This window comes from Cucurbita pepo, chromosome 11, assembly GCF_057944985.1.
Source record: "Cucurbita pepo subsp. pepo isolate OVF chromosome 11, ASM5794498v1, whole genome shotgun sequence".
Classification (NCBI taxonomy): domain Eukaryota; kingdom Viridiplantae; phylum Streptophyta; class Magnoliopsida; order Cucurbitales; family Cucurbitaceae; genus Cucurbita; species Cucurbita pepo.
In genome coordinates this window covers 11923964-11929901 of record NC_141808.1, presented here as the reverse complement: position 1 = coordinate 11929901, position 5938 = coordinate 11923964, and the positions used below count along the sequence as shown (strand labels likewise).

General features: G+C 31.4%; 1 long non-coding RNA gene across 2 annotated transcripts; it reads left to right on the top strand.

The window, feature by feature from the left end:
• The first annotated feature begins 1128 nt into the window (after nt 1–1128).
• Nucleotides 1129–4363, top strand: LOC147790324 (uncharacterized). Of its 2 annotated transcripts, XR_015422963.1 has the most exons (4): nt 1129–1407; nt 2715–2788; nt 3563–3630; nt 4053–4363. It is a non-coding gene; the product is annotated as an uncharacterized LOC147790324 (long non-coding RNA). The 2 variants fall into 2 exon arrangements; XR_015422962.1 differs by having other exon boundaries at nt 3563–4363.
• The last annotated feature ends 1575 nt before the right edge of the window (nt 4364–5938 follow it).

Here is a 5938-nt window from a genome sequence, read left to right as displayed (position 1 = left end):
ACTTCTTCGTTTTATGTCTAATTTGAGTGAACCAAAAAAGACGTTGAAATCATTATTCCAAACCCTACACTATGGACAAAATACTGAGAATGGTTAATATTTGAAGGTAAGTTTGTTATCATCAAAACATTAATTAATTAATTAATTGAGATTAAGGCCGAAAAAGCCAACAATCTCCCCTCTTTATGATACCCATGGTTGGCTTTTTCGCCTTATTCTCAAATTAATTAATTTTAATTAATTAATTAATTGATGTTTTGATGATAACAAACCTACCTTCCATTATTAACAATTCTCATTATTTTTGTCCACAGTGTAAGGTTGGGAATAACGATTTCAACGTCTTTTTTGGTTCACTCAAATTAGAGATAAAATGAAGAACTTCCAATCAAAACAAATACGCGACGTGATGATGTGGTGGCAAAATTGATATCATGGACCAATCAAATTCAAAACAAGATACCTGACGTGATGATGTGGTGACAAAATTGACATCATGGACTAGCGACAAAATTGACATCATAGACCAATCGAAGTATGACATTTATAAATTCGGTAGAGTAACAAATGGTGGAGTTTTTAATTACATTTATAAAAGTTTTCAGTTACTTTTAAATGGAAAGAAATTATAATGATTTCATTTACATTTACGAAAACTAGTTATTACTCTTAAATGGAAAAAAATTATAATGATTTCATTTACATTTATGAAAACTAGTTGTCACTCTCGAATGGAAAGAAATTATAATGATTTCATTTACGTTTATGAAAAGTAGTTTTGAAAAAGAAAATTATTTGAATTAAAAAATCATTTCAATTACGTTTATAATATTTCAATTAGATTTATAAAACTTTTCGATTACTTTTAAAATCTTACGATGGTTTTCATTAACATTTTTTTTATTATATTATTATATTTCAATATGTTAATATATATATATATATATATATATATATATATATATATATTAAATTTAAATGAAACATGTGGTCTATCATTTTTATTATTTTTCGTGGTCCACGTTTCGATTCACGTTTTAGTGGTTCGTATCAATTCCTATTTTTACAACTTGATCGCTATTTAAACTCATCACCTCTTCATAGTTTTCATAACACAACACACAGAACATGTAACGACCCAAAAAAAACTAAATAATTAAATAATTAAAATAATAATTTTCCCTAAACTACTCCCCACTAACCCCCTCTCTCTCCCAACTATCTCTCCTCAACCAACTCATCCGTAAAAAAAAACCCAAATCAGAACAGTGGATGCATGTGAGGTTCCTACAATGAAAAAAAAAATACTGGATGGGTACCTACCATGAAAGAAAAATACCAACAACCAGATTTGCAAGGAGAGCTGGAGATTTAATTATTGGAGAGAGATCTTGCTTTGTTATTACGGTAAGTCATATTTCAGATCTCTTTTTCATTTATCCCAATCAGATTTCCTTTTCCTTTATCTAATTAATCTGAATAAGATCTCTTGTTACCTGCCCATTTATTTAGATGTTTGGTTATGATGTTAGGTCATAGAAAAATAACCAGAACATATTTTCTTTTCCTTTGTCTAATTATTCAGAATTAGATCCCTAGTTCTCTTGCCAGATATTTAGATTTTTGGTTATGATGTTAGGTCATAGAAAATAACTAGAACAGATGAGGCAAATATTTGTCAACATAACAGATAGAAAAATAAATTGAAAATAGAGAGTAAAAGAGAGAATCTGAACAAAAAAAAAATTAATAGGTAAATAAGAAAGGAAAGAGGAAAGAAGAAAGGAAAGATTTGAAATGAAAATTTATCTGTGAATTTTAGATTTTAACAAAATTAAAGGGAAGAAAAAAAAATAAAATACATCAGATAAATGAAAGATTTGAAAAGAAGAATTAATTAGAATACAAAAAAAATATGAGATGACCGTAGAGAGGCAAAGTAGTGCTAACAAAATCAAAAGAAAAGAGAAAATATATATATCTATATATATATATAGAAGCCAAAAACAGTAAACAAAATCAAAAGTAAAGAGAGAAAAGTAGAAATGCAGTGAAAAGAAAAAAAAAACTAAAGAGCATGAAGCAGGAAAGAAGTAAAAGAGAAAATAAAGAGAGCCGGAAAGAAAAGCAGGAAAGAAGTAAAAGAGAAAATAAAGAGAGCCGGAAAGAAGTAAAAAAAAAAATAGAGAGAAGGCATACAGAGTAAAAAAAGGAGAAAATACAAAGAAGGCCACAAAGTAAAAAAAATAAAAAATAAAAATAGAGAGAAGGCATACCGAGTAAAAAAAAACAGGGAAGAAGAAAATACAAAGAAAGCCAGAATATAAAATCAAAAGAAAAAAACAAGAGGAAGAGAAAAATAAAAGGGAAGAGTTGGGAGTAAGAATGGATCCGAATTGACCAACAATATGATTAAGTAAGTATCGATTAAAAATTGGTCAAGAATATGTCTTGAACAAAAATTGAGAGAAAAAGCAGAGTAAAGAAAGAATATCAAAAGACAAGAGAGAAGTCAATCGAAATAAAAAATAGAAAATGAAATCTTAATATAAATAGTATATATATATAATATGTGTATATCTATTTAGAGGTATATTATAACGTTCCAAGACTTTATTTATGCAAAGTCTTTAATGCTCGCATGAAGTTTAGCACATGAACCATTGTAAGAGTTAGAGAATTTAACATGAAATTGATGCCATGGATTCTTATAGGTTGGCTTGGATACAAAGGGAAAAATCAAACTTTCATTAAAGATAAATTGGTGACAACCGTATAAGCTAATCAGGTAAGTGGCCTTACTATAGGATAGGCTAAATAAATTGTATGATGCTTGATGATATGTGCCGGTTTATACATATTTTGTTGAGTGACGCTTAATATGTTGGACGCACGTTGTGGCATTATGATGAGCATGATGATTGCATGATTTTTACCTTAATATGATGATGTTTTCCATATTGAGCATGCTAGATGATGATGAGTGTCATATTGCATCATGTCGTTAGATCGACGTAGGACACAACCCTAAGAGCATGAAAATGATATTAATATAAATATCCACGATATGCGTTACCTAGAGTAACAAAGAGATGAGACTAGAGGGTTGTGTCAGAAGAGACATTACGATGGATTTAGAGGGACCTCATGCATTTTATATGTTCATAAGCATAGGGCTACTTCCCCTAGAGATGATGAGTGCGGACGCGCACCTTATGATGAGCGCGAATGCGCACAGGTGCGAAAGCACACAGATGAGGGTGTTCATGAGGCGCATGACACTATGGGGTTCCGCTGACCTCCGGACGTCGCTACAGATTAGCTTGACCAGAGGGTCCAGGGGGTGTGCGAGCGCCCTGGGGACTCACACTCGCACGTGTGAGTCGTGTGTAGGGAAGTACTACACATCCAATTTGTCCGAGACTGGAGGCCACCCCTAAGATGATTAGAGATAGGTCCCTCTTCATGATTGCATGTGTTTGCATTAGCATGGCCCCTATAGTGGGGTCACTTACTAAGTATTCTTTGAAATACTCAGGCCGTGTGCCACATCATTTTTCAGGTAAAGGCAAGGCGCACTTGTACGGAGGACGGCGGCATCGCGAGCAGAGACTGTGGCACGTGCATAGGGTAGATTCATATTTAAATTTCTAGTTTTAAGTTAGAATAGGTTGTTTTGCATTTCATTGTTTTAAATTATTTTGTATTTGTTTTTGTTTTCTCTAAATTTCAGTATTTCATATTTAAACACGTAAGACCATGGCTGTGTTTTCCAGAGAAGTTGTTTTAAACGTGTTTTTGAAGTTTACATTATCAATTATGTTCATGTAAGAGTTATATTTCTGCATTATAGATGAGCATGAGACGTTAGTAGCGACTCTGAGTATGTGGAAATTTAGGGTCGTTACAGAACATTTGTTTCCTCGATCTATTTTTTTTTTAAAAGTGTTCATTGTTGCTCTGTACAAAGCTTCTAATTCTATTTCTTTTTTTTATCTTATTCCTGAGAGAGATGTCTATTAAATCAGAGTGTTGTGGTGTGTTTCTATAAGATTTCAGACAATTGTACCGGTTTGATCCTAAGTCGTGGAAAGGGTTGAGTTTGCTCTTGAACTTGTAAAAAGAGCGGTGTACCGGTTTGATCCTGAGCTGTGGAAAGGAGTTTGCTCTTGAACTCGTAAAAAGAGCGGTGTACCGGTTTGATCCTGAGTCGTGGAAAGAATTGAGTTTTCTCTTGCACTCGTAAAAGAAGCGGTGTAGCAGTTGGGCTCTGATCCGAGGAAAGAGTCGGAAAGTTTTATTCAAATTTCCAAGAGGTGCTTGGGGAGTGGAGTAGGTCGAGTTTGACCGAACCACTGTAAAACTACGATTTTATATTTTCTAACCCTTTTCCTATTTAAATTCTAAATTATTGTTAAGTTTTATTGGATGATATTTTGATTGTTATTTAAAAAAAATTAATAATTACATTGTTGAAACCCTATTCACCCCTCTAGGGTTGTCATATCGATCCAACAATTGGTAACGGAGCCCGGTTGCTCTAATTAAGTTTTTTTTATATAAACTTTATTTCTAGAGATTATGGCAAATCTAAGTGTTAAAAATGGTTTTTGTGAAGGACAATCAACCTCTAGACCTCCTTATTTTGATGGAACAAATTATACATATTGGAAAGCTAGAATGAAAATTTATTTGCAATCGATTGATTATGAATTATGGTTGAATGTTAGTAAACGTCCCTTCATTCCAATAAAAATTGTTAATTGAGGAGCTTAAATTAGAGAATGAATTTGATGAACATGATATAAAAAAAATATTCTTTTAATGTTAGTGCTATAAATTATCTTTATTGTACCCTAAGTAATGATGAATTTAATAGAGTATGTATGTGTTGTACAACATATGAAATTTGGAAAACTCTTGAAGTAACTGAACAAATCAAGTTAATGAAACAAAAATTAGCATGTTAGCTCATAATAAAATGTATGCAAATGAATCTCTAAGTGATGAAAAAGTAGCAAATTTTTGCTTCATGACTCATGGTGACAAAGAGGATGAAGTCATGGCTCAGGGAAACAAAGAGGATGAAGACGAGGTAATTCTTGATTCTCCTTCTTACGATGAATTATTTAAAGATTTTGAGGAGATGCAACTTGATTTAGAAAAACTTGGTTCAAAGTATGTTATCCTTCAAAAGAAATATAAGGCTTCAATTATTAAAAATGAGTCTTTATTAAATGAAATTTCTTGCTTTTAAGAGAATAATCATAATGTTGTAAAATTTGATATACCGTATGAAAAGCATGTAAATGATTGTGATGAGAAAACTGCATTACTTGATAAAATTAAGTTTCTTGAGCATGATTGTTATGAAAAAGATAAGTTAATTAAATTACTCAAACAAAAGAAATCAAATACTATACATGAACTTCCTAAAGCTAAAGAGTCTATTCAAAAGTTAACTATAAGTGCTCAAAAATTAAATAAAATAATTGAAGCAGGTAAGCCTTATGATAATAGGAGAGGATTAGGCTATATTGATGAATGTTCTACTCCTTCGAGTTCTAAAACAATATTGGTTAAACCATCCCCCATTATGCGTAAGCCTAACACATGCAAATTTGTATATGAGTATGATAAATCTACATTTGTGCCAATATGTCATTATTGTGGTGTTGAAGGTCATATTAGACCTAATTACTTTAAATTGAAAATTTCTCAAAACATTACTTCCGGAAGAAAATTTTCTCAAAATATAAAATTTAACAATGTTTTAAGAAATAATTTTTCTATTGAAAATAGAGTACATAAACTTAGTCCAAGAAATAAATTTCTGCATGATGTTGTTTGTTTCTCGTGTGGTAAGTTTTTTAATATGAATGCAAGCATGATTCCTAAATTCTTGAAAACTAACTTGTTAGGACCCAAACAATATGGG